Source organism: Bubalus kerabau, chromosome 16 (genome assembly GCF_029407905.1).
Source record: "Bubalus kerabau isolate K-KA32 ecotype Philippines breed swamp buffalo chromosome 16, PCC_UOA_SB_1v2, whole genome shotgun sequence".
NCBI lineage: Eukaryota > Metazoa > Chordata > Mammalia > Artiodactyla > Bovidae > Bubalus > Bubalus kerabau.
Genome location: NC_073639.1, coordinates 64,795,409 through 64,822,932, shown reverse-complemented (window position 1 = coordinate 64,822,932; position 27,524 = coordinate 64,795,409). Strand labels below are relative to the sequence as shown.

Genomic DNA, 27,524 nt, shown 5'->3' with positions numbered 1-27,524 from the left:
AGCCTCATCCCAACTCGTCATCACTCTGTGTTCTAGTATCACACTTCTGCCTCAGAGGCAAAGGACCAGGACCAGCACATTTTATCTTGAATAAGGTCATACTAAAAAAGAGTTGCAAGACAAAGCCTGTTTGGTACCAGGAGGGATGCGAGAAGGCACTGGGGTTGGGGTGAATTTAAAATGAGAGCTCTAGGCAGAGGGAGATGAGAAGGCTCGGAGAGTTTTGGGGAGGGGAGCTGGACAAGACCACAGACAGCTCCAAGGAGTGACTTGGGGGTACCTTAGCCCTCAGGACTTTCAACTGTCCCTATGCCACCTGCTCTCTAAGTAAGACATATGCTTCATTACCGTGTGACTACAGCTCCCACTTGAGTCCCTGCAGACACCCCGTCTCTCCCACTGGAGAAATTCTGTAACCGCCACTGCTTCCAGACACTAAAATTCCAACATCTAGCACTAAAGGTCAGGGATGCTGTTAAGTGTCCCACAATATGTAGGACAGCCTCTATTACAGAAAATTATCCTGCCCTAAAAGAGCTAAAATCCTGGTCCAGAGGCCGTGAGACCCCTGAGCACAACCCGCACCCAGATCTTGGTATCTAAATACCACCACCCACCGAAAAGAACCAGGGCTCCTTGGAGACACGGCTGGTTCCAGGGCTGGAGCTGAAAAAGTACAAGATGAGTCTGCAGTATCTTGTTACGCCAGAAGATAAGGAAGTACTCAAAGAGAAAAAAAAAAGAGAGACATGTCAAAAGGATACACCCCAGCCTGAAGGACTTTCCACTGGCCAAACTGGGGACAATTTCAATAACATAATAAATAATGATGATCATGGGTTTTGACTCACTGAATAATTCCTGAGCCTACACTGATAAAAACTTAAAAAATAAATATGGGCAGGGCGGGGGGTGGGAGAGAGGGCAGAGAGGCTCTTCCCAGGAGACTACCAACCAATAAATGTGGGCAATGAATGAATTACAAAATCACCATTTGTTAGCCAGCACAGCAATGAATAATTCAGGCACCATTAGTGATGCTAACCGCAGTATGGCGAGCCCAGACACAGGATATTTGCAGAGCCCCAAAGCACCTCCTGAGATGAGATATTTACTATTAATATTGATAATTGCAAAGGGAACAATAATAGGTTAACAGTGGAGAAACTTGGCAGAAACTACTTTAACCAAGTGATCAAAGATAACATCACCCAGTGTCCAGTGGCTAAGAACCTGCCTTCTAATGTAGAGGGACGAGGACCTGGGAACTAAGCTTCCTCACGCCACGGGGCAACCGAGCCCTTGTAATGCAACTAGACAGACGCCTGTGCGCTGCAACCACTGAGCCCTTGAACCCGAGAGCCCTCGAGCCACAACTAAGATCCTGTGCAACCAATTAGTTAATTAAAAGGAAAGATAACATGATCAGCAGTGGGACAAAGCGGAGGTGCCTTCTGATGCTGAGCACCTCAGAGGATGCCATTTCTGAGGTTATCGCCACCAAAGAGCCTCGATCCAATCTAATCCTGAGGAAGCAGCCTGCAGCCACAACTGGGAACATCTGCAAGACAACTGGCTGGCTGCTCCAAAGTTGTCACGGTCACGGAAGGCAAAGAAATGCCAGGTAATGTCTCCAAAATTAAGGAAACTGGGTTTCCCTGGTGGCTCAGATGGTAAAGACTTTGCCTGCAATGTGGGAGACTCAAGTTGGATCCCTGGGTCGGGAGGATCCCCTGGAGAAGGGAATGGCAACACATTCCTGTATTCTTGCCTGGAGAATTCCATGGACAGAGAAGCCTGGTGGGCTACAGTCCATGGGGTCGAAAACAGTTAGACACGACTGAGTGACAAACACTAAAGAGATGAGTAAACGAAATGCAACATGTGATCCTGGACTGAATTTTGAATCAGACCTGGCCCCTCCGCCCCTTCCCCAAATAAAGGACATTATTAGGACAACTAACAAAACGTGAATAAGGTCTGTAGATTAGATAAGATGACTGCATCCAAGATAATTTCATGATTTTTGAGAACTGCACTGCAATGATAAAAACAGCCCTGTTTTTGAAAAAATACATTCTTACTTAAGGTGTTAAAAAAAAAAATGCCAGTACCGAGAGGTTCCACTTTAATTGGGCTGGGATGAGGCTCTGTCTTCCCCACTTTTAAAAGCCCCCAAGATGATCTGGATGTGCAGCCCACCCTGCTGTTGGTTCCCCGACTTACTGCCCACCACCCCCCCCATCACCCATCCAAGCTGGGGACAGAGAGACAGCACAGAACATTGCTCTGTTGAGATTCTGGGTTGTGGGTACTTAACCACTACACCCATGATGCTTTTTGTATAAACTCAATGCTTTAAAAAACATCCCCCTTGAAATACCATTATATAACCAGTTTGTTTAATGACACAGCACGTAACAGTCCTGAAGAAGCCAGCATCTGATCACCCAAAGGGTATTTGAGACAGCCATGTGGCCACTTTCCATGTTTCAGCCCCAACTTCATCTAGCTTTAAGGGCAATCTTCAAAGCTCACATTCCAGGGGCCACTGACTCAGCTGATGACATGGGTTCACGAAAAACACTTTTCACTGTTCAGACGGCTTTAGATTCTTGGCAGGTACAACAATACTACAATTTCCTTACATCTGTACCCTGTACTTTTCCAAAGGCCCTTTGCATGCATTCTCTCTTATGATTCTCAGGAAAACATCTGAGATGGGAGAATGGTTATCACTTCCACCCATTTAACAGGTGAGGAGACGGAGGCTCCGAGAGGATCGGTGAGCAGAGTGCCTGAGACTTTGGCCTCTGACAGGTCTGGGTTTTAACCCTGTCTTCCCTGCTTCTTGGCTGCAGGTAAGGGCTGTTACCTCTCTAGTCTTCATTTTTTTCTTATCTTTACAATGGAGGTAGAACATCAACCTCCTGGGACTGTGGTAGACTAAATATAAAAAGGGATGTGCAAAGGGACTTCTCTGGCAGTCCAGTGGTTAAGACTCCTTGCTTCCAATGCAGTGGTCTCAGGCTTGATCCCTAGTCAGGGGAACTAAGATCCCACATGCAGTGTGGTGCAGCCAAGAAAATGAAACATTTATTTAAAAAAAAGGATACGTAAGACTTTAGGTTGGCACTGGGCACACAGTCATGACTAAAAACAAAACTAAAGCAGGTGTTTTTTTTAGTTTTATTTTTGGCTGCTCTGGGTCTTCCGTGCTTGCTCAGGCTTTCTCTAGTTGCAGTGAGCGGGGCATACTGTCCAGCTGTGGTACAAAGGCTTCTCACTGTGGTGGCTTCTCTGGTTGTGGAACACGGGCTCTAGAGCACGTGGACTTCAGGGGTTGCGGCTCCTGGGCTCTAGAGCATTGGCTCAGAAGTTGTGGTGCGTGGGCTTAACTGCTCTGAGGCATGTGGGATCTTCCCGGACCAGGGATCAAACTCTTGTCTTCTGCATTGGCAGGCAGATTCTTTACCACCGAGCTACCAGGGAAGCCCCCAAGGAAGGGATTCTTAAGGAAAGAGGCACCCCTCACCCAGAAGGGGGCTGCTTTTGGTTGTCACAATGAAGGCGGGGACATCAGTGGCACTGATTAAGTGGCAGCTTTACAGATGAAACATCCCTCAGACGCCCCTCACCCCATGCCGACAGCAGCCCTATTTAAAAACACTGGTACACTCACAGCTCCTCTGCTGTTTCCTCTGCAAATAAGGTCCCTCTCCCTACAGGCCAGGGTTTCTCCACCAAGGCACCACCCACGTCTCATGCAGGATACTCTGTTGTGGGGGGGCCGTCCTGTGCCCCGGATGATGCCTGGCCTACGCTTGAGGCCGCTAGCACCTTGCACGCTGTGATGACCAAACACGACTGCAGACGCTGCCGAGCGTCCCCCAGTGGGCACAAATGCCCCTGGTGAGCACTCGTTGCTGATGCCGTTGTTCAGTTTAGTTGCTCAGTCATGTCAGACTCTTTTGCAACCCCATGGACGGCAGCCCGCCAGGCTCCTCTGTCCATAGGATTCTCCAGGCAAGAATACTGGAGCGGGTTGCCATCTCCTTCTCCAGGGGATCCTCCCGACCCAGGGACGGAATCCCTATCTCCTGCACTGGCAGGTGGGCTCTTCACCGCTAAGCCACCAGCGAAGCCCCGTGACCACTTGTGCTAGAGATAAACAGAGGCATCCTGAGGATGTAGCCCTTTTCAGTTCTCTGGGTACCAATGGGTGAGGGAACTCTGCAGGGAGGAGGAGGGTACCCGGCTGTAACGCCCAAACCATCTCAGCCCCAAGTCTGACTGCAGCGGCAGAAACCCAAAGTAAGAGACCCCCATCGTGGAAGTCTGAGTCGATGTGGGAATTTTTTGGGGGGAGGAAACAAGGATGACACACGGGCTCCCTTGCCTGGTACATAAAGATTACATTCTCTTGCGGTCACTGCGTCTTTGCGACTACCCCACGGGCCCTCGATTTAAGGCAGAAGCGAGCTTGCTTCCTGATCACGAAACAGCTGCTCTCTGGTGTCGCTCACATTTTTCTTTCCCCCGCCCCGCACCCCAGTACTTAAAGAAAAAGAAGAGAAAAGAATGAATTTTAAACTGCTTAGGTAAAAGGCAGTGAATACAAAGCATTATTTATTCCCTGCTTGGATGCACGGTGCTTAGAAAGAAACACGTGGAACGACTGATATTACAGAGAGAAGGAGACTCTTCAGGGGAGAAGGGAAAACACACACACATTCCTCTGCACTTCAGTTGAGCAGAGGGAGGTAGGAAAAAAAAAAGCCACCGTAATTGATCGGAGCGCCTGGTTCTGCTCCAGGCTCCAGGCTGCATCCAGCCCAGCTTTGCGGGCTGGCAGCTGGGAGCCCGGGAGTGGTAACCTCGCTAATTCAATAAATGAACTCTGACAAGCCTAAATGGTTGTTTGGATGGATCCTCTCTCATCCTCCCCACCCTCGCTGCCCAAAAACCTCCAATAAAATAAATTACACAAAACGCGAGACACAATCTGAGTCTTTTACGGCCGTCTTCTCTAGCGGGAGTCGGAAAACATGCTACGGATTCCGGACGCTGACTAGCTGAGAACCGGGCTGGCTGCCTTGGGGCCTTGAGTGGCTGGCGTGGTCTCCCTTCTCTGCTCTTGTGTTTGCTTTTTCTCCCCTTGGCGCCCTGGGCTCCGCGGTCCCTGGCTGGGGCGGGTGTGATCCGGCGCGCTGCCATAGGTGTCTTCAGCCAATCGGAGGCGATGGCAGCTGCCTGCCCCTTGCTGACAGCTGCTGTCAAAACACTCTCACGACTGGCGGCTCGATAACAACTCGGAAATGAGATGCAAACGAGTGACTTCGTGAGCGGGGATGTGCCGCTGTCCCCCCACCCCGCGGGCTTCGGGGTGCAGCGGGGAGTGGTCAGGGATGCTAGAGATATGAGTGCTGGCCCGAGGGGAGGAGAGATGGGCTACGGAAAAAACCCCAAACCACCAAGACGTGGAAGACGGTCCCCATTCCATTCCCCTTAAAGGGGGTCCCACAGGATTTCAGAACGGGTCCACCATCCTTCCCCAAAGGGAATGCTGCCCACTCCAAGATGTGACTGGATGTGCCGGTGGTGGGGGGTTCTTTTCTGTCCACCCGTACAGGGAGGCTGAGTCAGAAGCCCCAGGGAGAGAGCCAGGGAAGGGGAGGCTCCTTCTTGGGATGCCTCACACCCCCGCCCCCCCGCCCCCTTGCATCACCATCTGCTGGGCTGTGTTTTTATTTATCAAGCCAACTCTTTCCTTCAAACTTAGGCTGTTACTCCCCTGGGGAAGCCAACAGGAACACAGCTTGTATAGAAAAGCACAAATAAGCCCCGGGGAATACAAAGTGCGTGGTCAGCACTTCCCTGTGTTCCCTAGGATGGAGGGGGCTTAGAAAGGATCTGAAACTCCCTTCTCATTGGCTAGGACCAGCCCTCGCCTGGGATCTAAGGCAGGGCTGGGATCCTCCAGGTGGGAGAGGAGGCAGAGGCCGTAATTCATTCACTTGAGGATATGGAATGCCTCTGAAAATTCCAGAGTACACGCCACACTCTGGAGGCCCTTAGAAATCCACTGTGACTTTTTTTTTAAACCATTCTGGGTTGAGCTTGGCTATATTCAGAGAAGCTGAGGTGATGGCTCAGGCTGGGGTGAAATAAAAAAAAGAAAGCGCTTTTGTGAACAAGCCGTTGAAGGGACTTGAAGGGACTTTATTTAAATTCAAGGTAGGCAGAGTATAATTGTCCCAGGGAAGTGCAATCATGCTGCCTGGATTAAAACCTCTTCCACATGACTCGCTCTCTTTCTTCCCACTCATTTCTCTGCAGAAAGCCTTTATTCCCCCGTCCATGTGTCGGGTAAACATTTAGCTTACTCCGTTGTGTGTGCGACAATGCGCGTCTTGAATAACCCCGTCTGTGTCACCCGTGCCTACTTTAAAGAGTAAACTCCCATAAAGAAAGGATCAGCCCGGTGTAACTTACTCTGTGAGCTGAGCCATTATAGGAAGCTTTTAAGTGCCGCACTCGGAAGGACAAGAGGCTCTCAACGTCCCGTGAATAGGTGAGGAGCCTGTTTGGGGGCCACGTCAAACCTCACCTAGAGAGCCGGGGAAAGGACGCAGACTAGAACTCAGGCTTGGGCTTGGTTCTGCCACTTAACCAGCCACGAGACCCCAGGCGAGGCACTTAACCCCGCTGACCCGCTGTCTCCTCATGTGTGAGACGGTGATATTAATACCTGCCCTGACTACAGAGCCGTATGAAAGAGGACGCGGGAAGGCACCCGCCAAGCCAACTGCTGTGTCTCATGGGGGGAGGGGGGCAGTTTTCTTTGGCTTGTGCTCGGTTTTCCAAAGGCTCTGGAATGAGGTGACTTTTCTAATCAGAAGAGAGAATTTTAAAAAGAGTAAAACTCTGCCTTGGGACTTTGCCTGGTGGTCCAGTGGTTAAGACTCCGAGCTCCCCATGCAGGGGGCCCCGGTTTGATCCCTGGTTGGGGAACCAGGATTCCGCATGCCATAACTAAAGATCCCGCATACCATAACGAAGACCCGGAGCAACCAAAACAACAACTTTGCCTTACTAATAATAGAGAAAGATGCAATAGAGTTTTGAATATGAAAGAGTTTTGAAATTCTGTACAGTGCTGAGAAAAAAAAAAAAAAAAAGAAAACCCCACTTAAGTGGTATATTATCCTGGCTCTACTGAATGCAAATAGATTTTTTTTTTTTAAAGGGTTGGCTTTGGAGTTCAAGGGCAATAGGGAACAGAGATGGGGAATGAGAGAAAGCTAGGAGCCACTCAGAGGATCTATTATAAGTTAACTGGGTTTTGAGTTTGACCAGACTATTTCAAGAAATATCCTCCACCCTCCTGGCCCCTGAAACTCAGAGCAATGGATAGCCATCTTCTTCTGTCTTACTTTGAAGAACTACTTTTCCTTCTGAATCTAAAGCAACCTTCACGCTCATGTAGGCAATCTGCCGCACGCACAGTAATGCAGAGATGGAAATAAGAAGTGACAATAAACCCACCAACAGCGACTGTTATTCTGGAGCACTTCCTTCCTGTCTTTTTCTCCCCATGCTTACTTGGAGATCATACTGTACCCTATTTGGATTCTTGCGTCTTTCACTTAATTGCTGGACAAAAGCATTTCCCCTCTAGTCTGCATTCTTTATGAATGCTGTTGATGTCTCTCTGGCATTCCATTCAAAAATTTACTCAACCCACCCTCTCTCACTGCTGGGTATTAATAGTGTTTCCAGTTTTTCACTGCCATGAGCAATCCTTCATGGCAGATCCCTGTGTAGCAAGTTCGTCCCTACCTCTGATCATTTCTTTAGGATAAAACTATAGAAACATAATCACCAGATCACAAGGTATGAACGTTTCCATACTGTGCTGTCCGGTATGGCAGCCTCTGCCACATGTGACTGCTTCAAATTGAGAGGAAAAACATTTGCTATTTAAGGTCAACTAAACAACACTGAGATTCAGTTCCTCAGCTGCACAGGCCGTGTTCCAAGGGCTCAGTGGTCACATGGAGCTGATGGTCACCAGAGTGGACACATTTCCACGGTCGCAGAGAGTTCTACAGGACCATGCTGCCCTCAGAACGCACCACACATTCACAGCATGGGCTGGTGCGCTAACACACGCTCGGCACTGGGCCTCCTCCTGACCTGGCACCATCTTCCTTCTTTCATCCCCCTCTTTCTAGCCCTTTCTCTCCACTTAAACTTGAGACTTCTCAAGACGCCTCAGTGATGCACGTTATCCCAAAGGTCAGACGAGATAAGACTCCATGAATATAATTCAAAGTTGTCTTGTGCTCATTTTAACGTTCTGTGTCAACTCTGTATTCTATTCCAGAACAGGGCTGTAAATTTGTGCAAAAACATAAATAAATTTAAAAAAAATTCATCTTGCCAGTCCCGTGGGAGCCCTCCATGGGAGCAGTATCTCTTTAGAGGGCTGGACAATAGCTTAAGAATTAGCAGGCGCTGGTGCTTTTTCCTCTTTTTGCTTTGACTGCTACGGAGCTCAGACTTGAGTACCTTTTTACTGAAGGACTCCCCAGTATGTGAACTGTACTATAATTTCCTTTCAATTGACAGTTTTCTTACATTTCTGCAGTGACTGAACTAAGGTCTTACTCCTTCTGCAAGTGGGTGAGAAATCTACTTGTAAATAGAGAGAAAAAGACAAGGTCCCTTTATAGATTCCTAGGCAAGCCGCTGGCACTTTGAAGTTCCTTCAGCTCTCAGAGATTCCTTTTCCCAAAAAAAGGAAGAAACTGCACATCTGTTCCTTCAAATGAGTGAAGGTCTGGGCTGTGACGAAGGCCAGTGGCGGCTGAGCGCAGAGTCCAAACTCTGGCTACGGGGCTCTGCAGAAGCTCAGGTGGGACACATCTGGTGGGGGGATGTTAAAGGCCAAGCTTGGGGCCACCACCCTCAACGTCCCTGAGTTTTCCAATGCTGGACAAGCACTGTCTCTTTCTCTAAGCCTGCTTTTCTGGCCAGAGGACAAGGCCTGTCACAGGGGATGGGCACACAATGAGAGTCACTCAGGCCAGCAGCCAGGATGCCCTGTGAACTAAGGTTTCTACCAGCGCGCAGTGACAACTGATATCTGCAATGATGACCCAGGGTCCTGCAGGCCCCTATCATCAAACATTCAATTACACTCCGTGGAGTTCCAACATGATTCTATTCTAATTCCTTGGAAATTGGCCATCTATGCTATCAGTGGTAATTCTCCATTTACCTGAATGATGGGAGTGCCTGGCAGCCCCGCTGGGTTGGAGGGAGTTATACATCAGTCTGTAAACGATGACCGAGCAGGCTGCTGGGGGGAGGAAATCCAGCCTGGGCTGGGGAGTCAGAAGTGGCTTTGCCACCTCCTGGCTCTGTGACTGTCTCCACTCTAAACTCCACTTTAATCATCTGTAAAATGGGCTGCATGATTCCCACGGAGTAAAGCGATGATGACATAGCACATTGAGAAGAACGAGGCAGAGCTACAGGGACTAAGTTGGAAAGATTGCCCAGATACGTTTTAGGAGGGAAAAACTCTTCATGATACATGAAACACGGCACCGTTTTGGTCTAAATGGACCAATGCAATTGTGCAGTCTGTCTCTGAAAAGTGAAAGTGAAAGTGAAGTCGCTCAGTCATGTCCGACTGTTTGCGACCCCATGGACTGTAGCCCGCCAGGCTCCTCAGTCCATGGGATTTTCCAGGCAAGAGTACTGGAGTGGATTGCCATTTCCTTCTCCAGGGGATCTTCCCAACCCAGGGATCAAACCCGGATATCCCGCACTGCAGGCGGATGCTTTACCGTCTGAGCCACCAGGGTTCACATATATATAGAATGCATGAGAAAAGACCTAGAAGAGGGGATGGGGGTAGGGGTGGGTGGGTGGCCAAATGGATCATGTAAATTTCTCTGGGGTGGCAGTGGTTAAACATCTGGCTTTCAAGCTTTCTTTCAACAAGGAAAACATTTCTGTTTTAGTTGTGCAACTAATTTTTTTTTTAGGGGAAAAAAAATTAATAAAAAGGGAGATCACAAACATGAGTGCATGGAACTGAAGGTTGCATGGAAGGTATTCAATTAAGGATGAACAATTACTTAGGCTGAACTAAGTAAAAATGTTGTTTTTGTCAGTCAAAACTGACATATTAGCATGCTCATAGAGTTTAACCCTGTATCTGCACGCTAAAGCATACCCCCAGTCCTGCCAGATGGTCAGAGGTGGCTAGGAGGAGGAGAATTAAAACAAACCACAGCAAACCAATTCAGTGGAAGGACTGATGCCGAAGCTGAAACTCCAATACTCTGGCCACCTGATGCGAAGGGCTGACTCATCAGAAAAGACCCTGATGCTGGGAAAGATTGAGGGCAGGAGGAGAACGGGGCGACAGAGGATGAGATGGTTGGATGGGATCACTGACTCAACAGACATGAGTTTCAGCAAACTCCGGGAGATAGTGAAGGACAGGGAAGCCTGGCCTGCTACAGTCCGTGGGGTCGCAAAGAGTCGGACACAACTTAGTGACTGAACAGCACTACCACCACCACCAAACCACACACACACACAATGCTGGGCCCTGGGTTCACAAACCTTCCCTGCAGGGTGCTGTGTTCGCCTATCCCAAAGCAGGGAAAGCTGCTGTGGGAGCGCAGGGGATTCCACAACCAGGGGAGCACGTACAATTCAAAGGCTTAGGGTGTCAAGGCCATCCTCTGCACAAGTCAAGTGGTCAAGGCCACTCCCTCTCCCCCACCCTGGAGTTGAGACCTCGGGTACCGGCCCTTGCCAAGAACCCTGTGAGGCACATGGACACTCAAGTGAATGCATTTCCTTCTAAAGACTTTTATGTTTTGGACGCTTCATGATACCCCTTTGAGATGACTGTGGGCAGCCCAGGGTTTTTCAAAAAATCTCAGCTGGGAAGTCAATGTTCTGAAATGCATTTTACAAGCGAGCAGAGGTGGAGCGAAGGGAGGCAGGAAGGGAAGCTTAGCCATCAAGGACACCAATCCCACATGTGCAACGCATGAAGAGTTGAGAAGAAATGGAAGTGTGGGGCTGGCACAGCCTTTCTGGTTAAATTATAATAAAACAATCTCCTTTCTTTATCGAGCTGTGACTTGTACCAAACAGTAGGCCACAGCTTCCCAAACATTCTTGGTTCATGCCTGGTGTCCTTGGCACTTCAGTAATCTTCTCAGGGCATTCCTAGGTCAAAAGACACTCCTAATAGTTTGGTTATAACAGGTTGGGCTTCCCTGATGGCTCAACAGGTAAAGAATCTGCCTGCAATGCAGAAGACACAGGAGATGCAGGTTTGATCCCTGGGTTGGGAAGATCCCCTGGAGAAGGAAATGGCAACCCACTCCAGTATTCTTGCGTGGGAAATCCCATGGACAGAGGAGCCTGGCGGGCTACAGTCCACACGGTCACAAAGAGTCAGATATGACTGAGCACTGAAAGAGATGGGAATCCCAGACCACCTGACCTGCCTCTTGAGAAACCTGTAGGCAGACCAGGAAGCAACTGTTAGAACTGCACATGGAACAATGGACTGGTTCCAAATAGGAAAAGGAGTACGTCAAGGCTGTATATTGTCACCCTGCTTATTTAACTTATATGCAGAGTACATCATGAGAAACTGGGCTGGATGAAGCACAAGGTGGAATCAAGATTGGCAGGAGAAATATCAATAACCCCAGATATGCAGATGACACCACCCTTATGGCAGAAAATGAAGAAGAACTAAAGAGCCTCTTGATGAAAGTGAAAGAGGCGAGTGGAAAAAGTTGGCTTAAAGCTCAACATTCAGAAAACGAAGATCATGGCATCCGGTCCCATCACTTCATGGGAAATAGATGGGGCAACAGTGGAAACAGTGTCAGACTTTATTTTTCTGGGCTCCAAAATCACTGCAGATGGTGACTGCAGCCATGAAATTAAAAGACATTTACTCCTTGGAAGGAAAGTTATGACCAGCCTAGATAGCATATTAAAAAGCAGAGACATTACTTTGTCAACAAAGGTCCGTCTAGTCAAGGCTATGGTTTTTCCAGTGGTCATGTATGGATGTGAGAGTTGGACTATAAAGAAAGCTGAATGCCAAAGAATTGATGCTTTTAAACTGTGGTGTTGGAGAAGACTCTTGCGAGTCCCTTGGACTGCAAGGAGATCCAACCAGTCCATCCAAAGGGAGATCAGTCCTGGGTGTTCATTGGAAGGACTGATGTTGAAGCTGAAACTCCAATACTTTGGCCACCTGATGCAAACAGCTGACTCATTGGAAAAGACTCTGATGCTGGGAAAGACTGAGGGCAGGAGGAGAAGGGGACGCCAGAGGATGAGATGGGTGGATGGCATCACCAACTTAATGGACATGGTTTGGGCGAACTCCAGGAATTGGTGATGGACAGGGAAGCCTGGCGTGCTGCGGTTCATGGGGTCACAAAGAGTCAGACACAACTAAGTGACTGAACTGAACCAAGCTGAGGACGTTATAATAGCTTAACAGTCTAAACCATTAATGTGCCTTTTGCTTAGTCATTCAGTCATGTCCGACTCTTTCTGACCCCATGGACTGTAGCCTGCCAAGCTCCTCTGTCCATGGGGATTCTCCAGGCAAGAATACTGGGGTGAGTTGCCATTTCCTCCTCTAAGAGATCTTCCCAACCCGGGGATCAAACCCAGGTCTCTCACATTGCAGGTGGATTCTTAACTGTCTGAGCCACCAGGGAAGCCCATAAACCATTAATAGGTATAAACAACTGAAGCTGCAGTGGGCTCCATGACTGATGATGTCGCTGTGTTTTTCTTGAAAAACCCACAGTGCATCTCTGAAGTCACTGAGGCACCCTGAAGAGCCTCGGCACACAGTTTGGGAAGCACGTCACTTTCACTTTTATCCCCTCACTGAATCCTCTCAATAACCCTGACAGGTGTGTACTATGGTCTCCATTCTACAGATGCAGACACTGAGATGTGGGTATTTAAATGACTTGTTCAAGTCTGACAGCTGGTGATGAAGGGGCCAGCAGTGAAACTGCAACCTGATGGACTCCCAGGGTTGCCACCGACAGTGGTACAGGCTGAATACTGCACAACGCTGGAAGTGCCACAGGCTACGGTGTGAGGCGCTCTGCATTATGAAGCTAACGGGCGGTGATGGGTTTGGCACAAGCCTCCAGCTCTGACAGCCTCTGTGCTGAGCAGCCTCTTGCTTTAATTTTAACATCTCCAATTGTCTTGGCCCCCATCTTTTCCCAACAAATTCGGAGCAGGGAGGGCAAGCTACAGAGCTCCAAAAGCTTCAATGAACTCTGCATGACCAAGTGAGTGACTTCTGCACGAACTGCATAAAAAAACAGTAGCATTTCAACTGTAAGCGGGCTCGCTAGAGAAAAAGATCTACAGGTCTAAGTGGACCCCACAAGTGCCTTGGACCTGAAATCTGTACTATGGTAAGAGCCTACTTAATAGAACTGAGTTTCTCATTTTAAGGTCTGCTGCCTCTCAGTTCGACCTGGGGACATGTACGATAGTAGGGGCAGGGATGTGGGCAAGATTAGCTACTTCTGTAGGATAATTAAAAAATCTTCTCTTTGTATTCAAAAAAATGTAATTTGTTTTAAATTAATTTTTATTGGGGTATAGTTGCTTTACAATGTTGTGTTCGTTTCCACTGTATAGCAAAGTGAACCAGCTATATGTTTACATTTATCCCCTCTTTTTTGGATTTCCTTCCCCTTTAGGTCGCCATCCAGTGTTCAGCAGAGTTCCCTGTGCTGTACAGCAGGTTCTCAATAGTTCTCTATTTCATATGTATGTATATATGTCAATCCCAATCTCTCAACCCATCCCACTCTGTAATTTTTAATATATGCATACATATGTGAATTGTAACAGTGCTATGGAGAGTCCTGGTACAAGAGTGCTAACCTCAAAAGACCTGTACCAGGGTAGACAGTACTTGGGGTAAGAACAGATGCTGTTTCGTGCTGAACTTATCTTTACATGCCCCAACTTGCAACAAGAAAACGATTAGCCGGAAGGAACAATGAAACACTTCTCTGTCCTCAAGTCAACAAGAAACTGGTTGTCCTATTCATTGACATTTTCAGTGACGCTATAATGCTAACTTTTATTTTTAAGTGATGGAGATGGCTTTACAGAACCACTGAGTGATGCTGCCTGAAAAGGGACGTCTGATGACTGGCTGAGATTCTGATAGGAAGGAGGTCTGATTATGCTGCACTGGCAAATAAATCCTTCCCCTCCTGCCCGTACTTACGTATGCAAACAAGCATCCTCCACATTAGTACGACTGACGGAAAAGTAGGGAAACCGACTACAGATTTGGACCTGTGGCAACATCTTCCTAATATTAAAACCCACATTCTGAATTTGGTTTCCACAAAACAACATCATCCATCACACTAAATAAAATGTTGTTAATCTGAATGTTACTGATTTTGAATTTTGTTTGTATTTAATGTGAAAATGTGTTTGGTTATATGGTCCTAAGAGAACCGTGTTAAGTCGTTGGTTGATGCTGGGGTTTACATTTGTACACAGTTAAGTAACATCACAGTAAAAATATTTGCATCACTGCTGTGGGGGGGAAGGGCCATGACATTTTTCTTTTAAAAGGAGGGCTGTTTATATATTTCTCAAGTTTGAGAAACAAGACTATGGCCCGTGATTTTACAAAATGCTCCTTTAGAATGTAAAACCTTTCTGGAGACCTTCATGCTGTTAAGCTCCCTCACTTCTGAGTATCCTTGGGGAGGAGCACAGAGATAAGGTAAGTCTTCTAAGAGCGTGTGGCTAGTTAGGAGGAGGGCTGGGAATAAGCAGTGCCCTCCCAGTGTACTGTGGGAGTTCTGGGTACCAGATACAGCATTCTCTGGATTGGAGAAGGGCCAAGTGCTTCACCAATAGCATTGACCTTGTCCTTATGGCAAACTGGAAATAGCAGTTAATCTTGCCATTCTACAGAGATGAACAGACTTCCCTGGTGGCTCAGCAGTAAGGAATCCGCCTGCAATGCGGGAGACAATGCAAGAGATTTGGGTTCAATCCCTGGGTTAGGAAGATCCCCTGGAGGAGGGCATGGCAAACCACTCCAGTATTCTTGCCTGGAAAATCCCATGGACAGAGGAGCCTGGTGGGCTACAGCCAGTAGGGTCACAAAAGAGTTGGACACAACTGAAGCGACTTAGCACACACCCATGCACAGAGATGAACACTGAGCCCTAGAGAAGCTGAGTCACCAGACCAACCATGTGTATGACCTGCCCTCTGCTATGAGGGTTCTACTGGAGTGAACCCTGGATCCACTTCTCCCTAAACCAAGATAGTCCCTTCCCTTTCGGGAGTTCACGATGGTTTCTGGCACAGTCCCTGCCTCGTGAGAGACGCTTTGTAAATATCTGCTAAACCCAAGAGGTATTTGTTAACTAAAATGCAGTGTGGCAGGACCCCCTTTCCTTGGAAAGCTCCGAGACGGGAGAGGATTCAGAAGCTGCTCTTACTCTGAGGCGTCCCAAGATTTCCTAGGGCTCCCTCCCCGCTGCCATTCAGCGCCAGGGTGCAGGAGACACAGAGCACAATTACCCGAGGTAACAATGAGCCGACTGCCGCCCTCCTGCAAACCCAGACAAAGCGCCGAGACCTTGTAAGTGAAAAGGCACCGAATGCGCAGAGAGGAGGTAGGGGCGGGCTGCTGCGGGCGGGAGCCAGTGCACAAAGCCTCCTTCCTGCCCCCCCACCTCGGAACCGCGTGGTTCTCCCCAGGGTGCCCCATTCCACTGTCTGGGCTTCCTCACCCTACTCTGAAATGAGTCTGGGCATGGAGAGATAGGAAATATTGGCTGCGCTGGAAGACCAGATCTACAGAATCGCAAAGGAAGGTGGAGAACAACCACAGGAAGAAACAGCCTCTCAACTTCTCAGCTCGTTCTTATTTTTTTAGAGAGGCGAGTGAAGTAGGCTTTCACACAGGCTGGGGTTTGGAACTGCACTACCACTCAGTCCAGCAGATGGAAATGTAAGAGCTCCAGCAACGGGTGATAAATACCATATGCCTCCGAGGATACCTGCAGCCGCTCGCCTATCACAGATGCCGCGCCCACGTCTGTGGCAGACATCGCTAGTCAATTACAGTGCCGTTTCCTGCAGAGCCCAGGCAGCCTCACAATCCTCTGAGACCGAACTCCAGCAGCCATGACCAACGGGTTTGCGGTGGCTTGCAAGAGGAGGAAGCCCTCTGCTCCGCTGGTCTCGTCCAACCCCATCACTGAGTCACTCAATAAACAGACTCTCCAAGAAGTCACCAAGTGCCCAAGGTTATGGAGCGGGTGCTGGCGGAGCTGAGCCAGAATTCTCCTGACTCCCTGGCTGGGCGTTCTCACTTGGAAAACCACACTGGCTCCTTTCCAAGCTCACGGCTGACTTCTGATGACCAGGGGACAAGGACGGTGTGGAAAAGGAGAGCTCGGGTGGCCCGAGTACCTCTTGTGGGCAAGTGCTGCAGTCACTTTTACAGCCTCTGGCCGCCCCTGCTGCTGCTGCTGCTGAGTCGCTCAGTCGTGTCCGACTCTGTGCGACCCCACAGACGGCAGCCCGCCAGGCTCCCCCGTCCCTGGGATTCTCCAGTCAGGAACACTGGAGTGGGTTGCCATTTCCTTCTCCAATGCAGGAAAGTGAAAAGTGAAAGGGAAGTCGCTCAGTCGTGTCCGACTCTTAGCGACCCCATGGACTGCAGCCTACCAGGCTCCTCCATCCGTGGGATTTTCCAGGCAAGAGTACTGGAGTGGGGTGCCATTGCCTTCTCCAGACTGCCCCTGAGTAGATGTATTATTGGCAGAGACGGAACAGGGTCATTAGAAAAACAAACAGCAGAGTCTGGCGTGGATTTTCTGCAAAGCAGGCCTCTGAAACGAAGAGAGTATCACCCAGCTCACAAGTCAACCAGATCCCTCAGGGCTCCCTGCCTAGCCTGCAGGACTGACGACCTGGAGATGGATCTGCAGATGGACAAGAGCCTAAGGAACCTACCTGCTGGTTCCCTAGCTCTCCGAAAAGGGTGCAAAAACACTTAACCTGTTCACTCACACTGCAAACAACTTAAGCCTACTATTTTTCCACAGCCAAGTTTATGCATAAACCTGGTGGCTCAGATGGTAAAGAACCCGCCTACAACACGAGACCTGGGTTCGATTCTTGGGCTGGGAAGATACCCTGGAAAAGAGCATGGCCACCCACTCATGTTTTCTTGCCTGGAGAATCTCATGGACAGAGGAGCCTGGCGGCCTACAGTCCACAGGGTCGCAGAGAGTCAGACATGACTGAGCAACTTAGCACATCACAAAGGACTTCCGTGGTGGTCCAGGGGCCGATACTCCGTGCTCCCAATGCTCCCAAACACCAGTTTTGCATGTATCCATGTGTGTGAATATTCCGTTCTGTGCAATTTTATCACATGTAGACTCGTCTGCCCACACAAGACACAGAGCTGGCCCATCACAGGATCCTTCCCTCTTGCCTACCCAATCCCAGGCAACCAGCCATCTGCTCTCCACCTCTGTCATCCAGTCATTTGAAGAACATTAGAGCAACGGAATCAGGCAGTATGTAACCTCTGGGGATAAGCTTTTCCACTCAGTGTAATTCTCTAGAGATCCATCTGGATTGCTGCCTGTGTCGATAGTCTATGTATTTGTTTTTGCTGCTCTGGGTCTTCAATGCTGCATGGGCTTTTCTCGAGTTGTGGTGTGTGGACCTCTCACTGCGGTGGCTTCCGCTGCAGAACACGAGCTCTAGGGCATGCAGGCTTCGGTAGCTTCGGCTCGTGGGCTCCAGTAGCTGTGGCCAAGGGCTTAGTTGCTCCACAGCATGTGCAATCTTCCCGGACTAGAGATCGAACCCGTGTCTCCTGTATTAGCAGGCAGATTCTTTACCACTGAGTTATCAGGGAAGCCCGATCTGTTCTTTAAAAAACAAATTCACTAACTAATGAATTTGGGGGCGCTGGCGGCACTGGGTCTCCATTGCTGTGCACAGGCTTCCTCTAGCTGTGGGGACTGGGGGCTACTCTCTAGTTGCAGTGCATGGGCTTCTCACTGTGGTGGCTTCCCTTGGTGCGGAGCACGGGCTCTAGAGCTCGGGCACAGTTGCCCAGAAGCATGTGGAATCCTCCCGGACCAAGGGTTGAACTCGTGTCCCCTGCCTTGGCAGGCAGATTCTTAACCACTGGGACACCAGGGTCTCTTGGTTTGTTCCTTTTTATTGTTGAGTCGTATTCCACCATCCAAATGCATTGCAGTTTAACTACGTGCCCACTGAAGGACATTATGAATGAAACAGGTATGAACTTGTGTGTGCCTCTTCTTCCCTTCCTCCCAACAGCTTGCTGCTACTGCTGCTAAGTCGTTTCAGTCGTGTCCGAGTCTGTGCGACCCCACAGACAGCAGCCCACTAGGCTCCTCTGTCCCTGGAATTCTCCAGGCAAGAACACTGGAGTGGGCTGCCATTTCCTTCTCCAATGCATGAAAGTGAAAAGTGAAAGGGAAGTCGCTCAGTCGTGCCCAACTCTTAGCAACCCCATGGACTGCAGCTTACCAGGCTCCTCTGTCCATGGGATTTTCCAGGCAAGAGTACAGCTTATCAAGATGCAATTCACATATCACACAATTTGCCCAAAGTGTACAATTCCACAGCTTTTAGTGTGTTCAGAGTTGTGCAACCATCACTGCAGCCATTTTAGAAAATTTCATCAGCTTTCACATCCCTTAGCCGTCACCCGCAATCTCAGCCCCATCCCTAAACCACCGTTAATTTACTTCCTTTCTCAGTTTGCCTCTTCTGGACTTTGCATATAAATGAAATCGTGTAATATGGGGTCTTCTGTGTCTGGCTTCTTTCACTTAACATATTGTTTTTGAGGTTCACCCATGGTGTAGCAGCCAACAGTACTTAATTCCTATTTATGGCAGAGTAACATTTCAGTGTGGAGACAGATTACATTTGGTTTATCCACTCATCAGTGGTTAGACATGTGTCAACTTTTTTCTTTTGTGGCGGTGCTGTGTGGCTTGCGGGATTTTAGTTCCCTGATCGGGGATTGAACCCAGGCCCTTGGCAGTGAAAGTGTGAATTCGTAAGCACTGGACTACCATGGGAGTCTTGCATATATGTTTCTGTATGAACACACATTTCCATTTCTCTGGTACAGATGCTCAAGAGTGCAGTTGCTGAGTCACGTGATAAGTGTCTGTTTCATTTGTCTAAAACTGTCCACACACTTTTCCAGGATAGCTGGACCATTTTACATCCCAACAGCAATGCGTTTGATTCAGTTTCTCTGCATCCTCATTGGCTTTTTGTATTACTGTTATTTTGTTCTTTTAGCCATGGTGACAGGTATATGTATTTGCTTGGTTTTCCCCTGAGCAGAAATAAGATGCCCAGTAACATCTGCTGAGAGTCTTGCCCTGGAGTCTCCTCTAATCAGTTATAGCCTGGTTAGTTCATGCCTCTCTCCTCTATACCATGGGGCCCTTGCATTAAAAGCTGGAGCTGAGATGTGGTCACCCCATAGGCTGGGCTGGGTGGGACCTCTGGGATTGGACCATGTAAGGGTGTTGAGCTGTGTTCTACAGCTGGTTTGTGGAGTCCACTCAGAACCCTGGATCTCTTTCAAAATAAAAAGAGGTCAGGCAAGGACTCCTGCATTCTGTCTCTGGGACAGTCCCTCAGTGGAAGAACAGATACCTTTGTATTTTTGTTGTTGTTGTTACTGCCTCATAACTGTAATCACCTTCCCAGGTGGGCCCATCATGTCCTTAGAATGTAGTGATCCCAGGGACAGAAGCAGGCTCTTTGAATGAAATGGGCACAGTACCCAGCTTGCAGTGAGCACATGTTAAGTATTTGCAGACTGGCCTTGACAAGCATCACGGACATGGAAAATCATGGGCATAGTATAAGGACTTAATAGATACAAGCTACATGGATACATGGGGGCTTCCCTGGTGGCTCAGTGGTAAAGAACCGACCTGCCAATGCAGGAGATGAGGGTTTAATCTCTGGATTGGGAAGATCCCCTGGAGAAGGAAATGGTAACCCACACCAGTATTCTTCCCTGGGAAATCCCATGGACAGAGGAGCCTGGTGGCCTGTAGTCCATGGGGTCGCAAAGAGTCGGACACGACTGAGCAAATGAGACGAGCACATGGGACAAGGAGCGTCTCTGTCCCCGACTCTGTAATGGGAAAGGCAGCAGAGAAAGAGAATGACTGAGAGCACGGATCCGACTTTGCCGCTTGCTTGGGGTTTTATGGCCGCATGGCCATCTGCCTTATCAGCGGCCATTCCCCAGGCTTGCGGGGGGAGGAACAGATGAAATCGTGAGCACAAAGGCACTTCAGGCCCCCGTAGGGCCTGCTGGTAAAGGCTGTGCGAACACCCGACTGTTGTCAACAGCCCTCCCTCTCACGGCAGAGAGCACGCCAGTGAGGGATATTGACACAGCGATGCCGCTGCGACAGCTGACACCACGCAGCTAACGGGTGGCCCCGAACCCCCAAACACATGCACATGAGTGGACAGGCCAACTGAGCCGCGCTCTCTGGCCCCTGTTATGTGTGCTGGATCATGGGCGAGGAGGCGGTGGGTGTGCGGAGTGGGGCTCATCCTCCCTTGGACCGCCCTGCCCCCAGACCATCCAGTTCGTTGCTTAGGACTTAAATACAGGGGTCATCCTTGACTCCCGTTTGCATCGCAGTCCTCATTAAAGCCATCAGCAGGACTCTGAAAATGCACCCGCATACACATATGGCACCCCACTTCCATGGCTGACACCTGGTCCCAGCCACTGTCACCTCTAGCCGAGGGGACTACAGAAACCTCTCGAGTCTCCTTACAAGATCATTCACAGATATGTCAGATCCCACCACTCCCTCTGCTCAGAACCTCCAGCTGCTGAGGAATAAAACACACAGACCCGAAGAGCACGGGGGCCGAGAACCGCCGAGGCCGTCATGAGGAACAAAGACACCGCAGAGCAAGCTATTACAAAGCCACAGTAATTAAGACTGGGGGTATTGGCAAAGGGGAGACAAATAGACCCATGGAACAGATTAGAGAGTCCAGAAACAGCCCCTCACATACGCAGTCACCTGATTTATGACAAAATCAATACTGCAGAGCAGAGGGGAAAGAATGGCCTTTGCAATAAATGATGCTGGGCCGACTGAATATCCATGTGGGGGAAAAATGTCCCTTGATCTCTACCTCACGCCATACACAAAAATCAATTCCAGATGGATTGCATAACTACGAAGGGTCAAAGATTTCAGAGGAAAACATAGGAGACCGTCTTCATAAGCTTGGAGGAGGCACCGATTTCTTAAACAGGACCCAGAAAGTTCTAACCAAGAAGGGGAAGAAATGACAAATTGACAATGTTTAAAATTAAGAAACTCAGTTCATCCAGGGACACTGCTAAGCTACCCACAGAATGGGAGAGGAAGGGCATGCAATCCTACATCCACCAAAGGACTGGAATCCAGAATGTGCATAATTATGTAAAAAGTAACTAAGAAAATTATTAATTAAAAAAATCAGACAACCCAATTTTTAAAAAATGGGCAAAAGATTTGAATAGACATTCCACAAAGGTATATTCAAGCTGGAGTTCCAATGCTTTGGCCACCTGAAGTGAAGAGCCAACTCACAGGAAAAGACTCTGATGCTGGGAAAGATTCAAGGCAGGAGAAAAGGGAGGCAGAGGATGAGATGGTTGGATGATGTCACCGAGTTGATGGACATGAGTGTGAGCAAACTCTGGGAGTTGGTGAAGGGCAGGGAAGCCTGGCGTGCTGCAGTCCACGGGGTCACAGAATCAGACATGACTTAGCGACTGAACAACATGATCAAATCACCATAGAAGTATGAAAAGGGATTTGATTTCCTTAGCCATCAGGGAAGCACAAGTTAAAATCATGGGATGATGCTACTATATATGCACCAGATATGCCTAAAAAGAGAAAGACAGACACTACCAAGTGCTGGCGAGGTCAGTGGGCAACTGCAAGTGCAAACTGATAAAACTGATTTGGAAAGCATCTCAGTAATGTTTACTGAAGCTGACATACGCTCACCCATGGCCCGGCAACTGCACTCCTATGGGTACACCCTACAGAAAAACAGGCACATGGCTACCGACATACACAAGAATGTTCCCAGGAGCATTTGTTATTCAAAAAAGAGAAAACACCGCAGACCACACAGTCACAGAGTCCAAATGTCCCACTCTGGTAGGGATGCTGCTAGTTCGGGAGACCATGTACATATAGGTGGAGCCAGGGGTACGTGGGAAACGTTTAAACCTTCCTCTCAATTTGGCTGTAAACCAAAAACTGCTCATAAAAAAACGGTCCTATAACAAAGCAAGCACACAAACAAACAAAAAAACTCAGCAAAGTTGGAGGCGCAGAGATACTGATGGAAAAAATGGCCTGGGTGCAGTTTGCAGAAATGGACACCGCAATTCCTTGAGCTGAGACCTCACATCCTGTCTTCAGAGGGGTCAGCAGGGCTCTAGCATTACCTGTCATGTTTGTCTTTTTTATAAGAGGGAGAAGAAAAAACTACTTTCTGTGTATAATTAAAACTAGAAGACAGAAACAAAGCCCCTTAGGGCATGCCCCGTCTCCCTGCAGGCCCCACGATCTCCTTTAGTCCGGGGCTCAGCAAACTTTCCCCATGAAGGGGTGGACTGTCAGTATTCCATAACCTTGTGGATCTTGTCTTGGTCATAACCACCCAACTCTGAGGCTGCTGCAGGTGAGAGCAGCCGTGGACAAAACCATGAACGAGCATGGCCAGGTCTGATCAGTGGATGCAGAGCCTTCTTTTCAGGGTTGCTCTGCGGGGGTGGCACTTGACAGGAGATGACAGGGGTGGGTGGAGGGGTGACCTGGGGACAGCTGTGCCCTCCTCACCCCGCCCCTTCAGAACCTGGCTGAGGGTTTTCTCTACCCCACCATCCCGCCGCCTTCAGGACTGGTCCAGGCTGGCTCTCTCGAACGACCTGAGCTGTTTTTTGCAGGGCTTCTTCCTGGTGAAGGGGAAGTGGCCCCAGGCATCTTCCTGGGAGTCTGTGGAGAGCAGATGACAGGGCTCAAAGCTTCTGGAAAAGTACTGCGGACCACCAGGAGTTAAACCGGCAGTGACCCCGCCCTTGGGTGAGGGGAGACGGGGGTTGGGGGTGGAACACGAGAGAGGAACTCGGCAGGCCAGCTGTGTTCGGCCTTCCCTCCACGGTCCTGGTCATGGTCACCGTGAGAGGAAATGAGGAGGAGAGGGGGCCGGGGATGGATGGATGCCATCCACAAAGCGGGCACAACAGGTGTGCTGGGGACAGGAGATGCAAGCCGAGTAATTAAGGCCTCTAGACACCTGTTGTGAGCTCACCCATTCACACCCCTGGCAGGTGGTTCGCACCTCTGAGGAGGGAAAAAACCTGCTCAGATGAAAAAGCGTCCATCTGCAGCCTGGGGCCGAAGGCCCAGCCTGCCCGAGGTGGCTGCGTTTCTGCCACCTGACATCCTAACCTCAGGGCAGGTGAGGGAGGGGGCGTCTAGAGTGAGAGCCACCCGGCTATGCCACTGCAGAGCTGTGTGACCCTGGGAAAACTCCTTAACCTCTCCGTGTCTCATGCCCTGTCTTTATCAGATCCCACAGAGGAAAGCTTTGCAGTTAAATCCAGGTGCTCAGCACACATTTACTGGGAACCATCCATGCACCAGGGGCCTGTGGCCTCCACAGTGAACCACAGACCAACCCCAGAGCCAACCCAGAGAGCAGCGGGGACGCCCGCTTGACAGGAGACAGGGGTTCGATCCCTGGTCCGGGAGCGACTCACACGCCACAGAGCAACGAAGCCCATGGGCCACAACTATGGACCTGGTGTGCTGGAGCCCAGAACCCGCAGCTGCGGAGCCCAGAACCCGCAGCTGCTGAGCCCGTGTGGCCTGGAGCTCATGCTCCACAAGAGAAGTCACCACAGCGAGGAGCCCGCGCACCGCAACTCGAGAAGAGCCCCTGGCTCTCCACAATTAGAGAAACGCCTGTGCAGCAATGAAGCCCAGGCACAGTCAAAAATAAAATAAATAAAAGTTTTTTAAAATGGACATACTCCAGAAAACTTCCAAGGATTCGGCACTGCTGTCAAAGACACAGGCTCTGTCTTGAGTCAGCCCTGCCCGGGGTTCCCAGCCCGAAGCCACTGGCTTTGTGCTGTTTAATAACCACAGCGAACACTGATTAACTACCCGCTCCGTACCCGGCGCTGTATTAAGTGCCCCACATGCATAATCTCACTTAATCCTTTTAACAGCCCTTGAGACAGCCACGTGGTGAGGGAGCCGGGTGCCAGCCCGAGCCGTCTTGACGACCCAGTGGTAGGACTCTGGGCTCCGGAGCTGGTTTCTTCACTGGAGACAGTGATGACAAGCACTCTGCGGTGCCTGGCGCAGAGGTCGGGCTCCCAAAGTCTGCTTCGGGATCGGGATAGACGCTAGTGTTATTCCTGTGGCATCGTTATCGCAATGCACAGCACACGTTACCAGCAGTATGAGGACTGCTATTTCATGCCTGCGGAAACTGAGGTCTAGGAAGGGGGCAACAGGGAGGGACCTGGGAAGTGCTACTCCATTTACTTTCTACTTTTTTTTTTTTTTGATGTGACCCATTTTTAAAATCTCTATTGACCTTGTTACAATGTTGCTTCTGCTGTCTATCTTCTGGTTTTTAGGCCTTGAGGCACCTGGCCTCTCAGCTCCCTGATTGAACCACACCCCTCTGCACTGGAAGGGGGAGTCCTAACCACTGAACCACCAGGGAGGTCCCACCTCCCTGAGTTTTCTAAAGGGCGAGCCTTGAATTGGCCCAGAGGACAATCCGGCGGAGGCGTGGATCTGCAGGGTCTTTGGGCACCCATCAGGCTGGGTTTCAGAGGCTGGGGTCTGGTGCAGCGAAGCCCAGATGGAAGGCTGGTGGTCTCCAGGAAGGCCCAGGCCAACACTGCCTCAGCCGAGAAGCTGCTGCCCCCAGCTCACGGGCAGGGTCCCCCCGGGGGGGAGCTGCTGCCTCTCAGCAGGCGGTCTCAAGAGCCAGGCCACACTCTGCCGCGGCCCTGCGCCCCGGCTGGCGCCCCGAGGGTGTCACTGTGTGTCACTGTCACTTTCTTCCCTGGTCCTTCGTGAACAGGGGCCCGTCTCTCCTGACACGGCTCTGTGCCCAGCAACCAGCGCAGTGCCTGGCACAAACGACACACCCTCGCGGCATGGCAGTTCTACTAAAATGATCTGGGGGACGGTAACTTCTTCAAGACCCAAGAGAAGGATTAAGGAGGTGCAGTTCACGGTTCAAGGCCCAGAGAGGAGCAGTTCCAAGCCAGGGCTCTGGGTCAGACCAAGGACACCCCACTTCCAGCTCAACCGTGTGGTCCTGGGCTAGAAACCTCATCTCTCCAGGTCTCCAGTGTCCCTCTGGGTACAGAAGGGATAACAGCACCCCTCCTTTGCAGCGCTGCTCTGCTGCTTAAAAAACAAGACACAGCACAGGAAAGCATGGTGCGGGGCCCAACATGCAGTGAGCTGTGGTCACACCTGGTAGGATAAGCCCACAAAACTTGCCCATCAAAATGGACTGGACTGGTTCCCCTGAACCTTGACATCTTCCCCTGCCTCTGACCCTTGTGGGCTGCTGGCTTTGTCTGAAACTGGGTCTGGTTTCCAGGCCCAGCTTGTCTCTCTGAGAAGACTCACAGCGACCCCTGCTGCCCATGCTCGGAATGGTCTCAAACTCCCGGCCGGGACACACAACAAAGCCAGGCTCCAAGAAGGCTCTGGGTTTTCAGGGGCTGATGAAAACTACTGCCGGGAATGGCAGGAAGAAGAGATGCCACGCGTAATGATGTTCGGGGAGGGACACTAATTTCCTGTCTTCTCAAAACAAACATAAAACGCGAGACCAGACAGCGCTTTTCCTTCTCCATCTCGGTCTTTTGTTTCCCTGGATCAGTGTCACTTCTCAGACTGCAAAACCAAGAGAAGCTGTCATTTCGGCGAGATGCGATTCTCGATCCACATGTACAATCCTGGTTTGATCTGGCAGTTCTTTAAACTGGACTTCTCAAAAAGCAGGAGCTCATTGAAACCAGCAGCCACGAGAGGCTCAGGGTACGTACCTTCTTGGGATGGCAAGCTCACTCTTCTTGCCTTGTCTCCCCAGATACCGGGAGATGGAAACCAGTGCCTGCATTGTGACTCCACCTTACCAGAAATTATAACTAAGACCCTACTACTCAGAAACCGACAGGGCCAGCATCTTTGCATCGGCACCGTGCTGACCACGTCTGGTAACGAACGGCACGCCACTGTGTGATTTAGATCGTGGGAAGGAGGACAGGAGTTTTTAAAGGAAATCCCTCAAGTGGCTTCCCATTCTTTAAACCACTAAGAGCAAAGAGATTAGATTTCACACAACGATGATACATCCTTTCTAGTCTCCAAAATCTAGGACTTCTATCTTCCATCCACAGCTTACCTGGCAAGAAGCTAATGGGTAACCCTAACGGGGACTTAGCTCTCCCGATCCTTGTGCCAGAACTGGACAAACGCGGGATCAACAAACAAGGTCTAATACACAGAATCCTCAATGCCCCCCACCCCACCCCCCACGTGCAGGCCAAGGAGCTACAGGTTCCCAGACCACTCTAAGTTTGCAGCCAGGCTTCCATGGTCTGCTAGGCTGGGGCCAACACCACCTGCCCTTAGGTTCTGAGAGCTTAGTGGCTTCTTCGCTGTGCTGCATGGCACACACCTGGACAGCGTGCTTGCTTTAAACGTTTCCCCCTTAGGCCCTTTCCCTAAAGACACTTCATCCAGGGCTTGGTACTGGGTGGTAGCTAACTTACCTGAACCAACTGGTGCAATGTTCCAGCACAGGGCTGCAAACCTGTGGCCCCGGGCTCTATCTGGCCCACGCATAGACTTTGTCCCACACGCACTGTTTTTAGAAAGTGCGTTTTTAGTTGCCAACTTATTCTCCCCAAGGATCCAGATTGCCAGTTTCTCTAAACCCAAGAGAAGCACCTGAGACACCTAGATTTCCGCTGGCCTCCAGCCCGTCAGTTCCCACCTGCCAGCTCTCCCAGGCTGTTTCCTGCCTGGCCTCTGAGAGACCTCTGAGTTTTGATTCCTGTGTTAGCAGCTGGCAATGGACTACATAATATAGGTACACGATCTCCCCTTATTTCAAAAGGGGATTTCTACAGACAGCAATGTAGACCAGGGGTCCCCAACCCCAGCAGGATATCGGAATCCCCTGGGGCGCTCTGATCCCAAGACCAATGTCTGGGCTCCACCCCCAAGGAAAGGAATGTAACTTTCTGGGGGTGG

At 49.9% G+C, this 27,524-nt stretch overlaps 1 protein-coding gene across 5 annotated transcripts in view; it reads right to left on the bottom strand.

The window, feature by feature from the left end:
- The window catches only part of RBM19 (RNA binding motif protein 19), a 121,411-nt gene that overhangs the window by 56,140 nt on the left and 37,747 nt on the right, over positions 1–27,524 (bottom strand). The window lies entirely within an intron of this gene.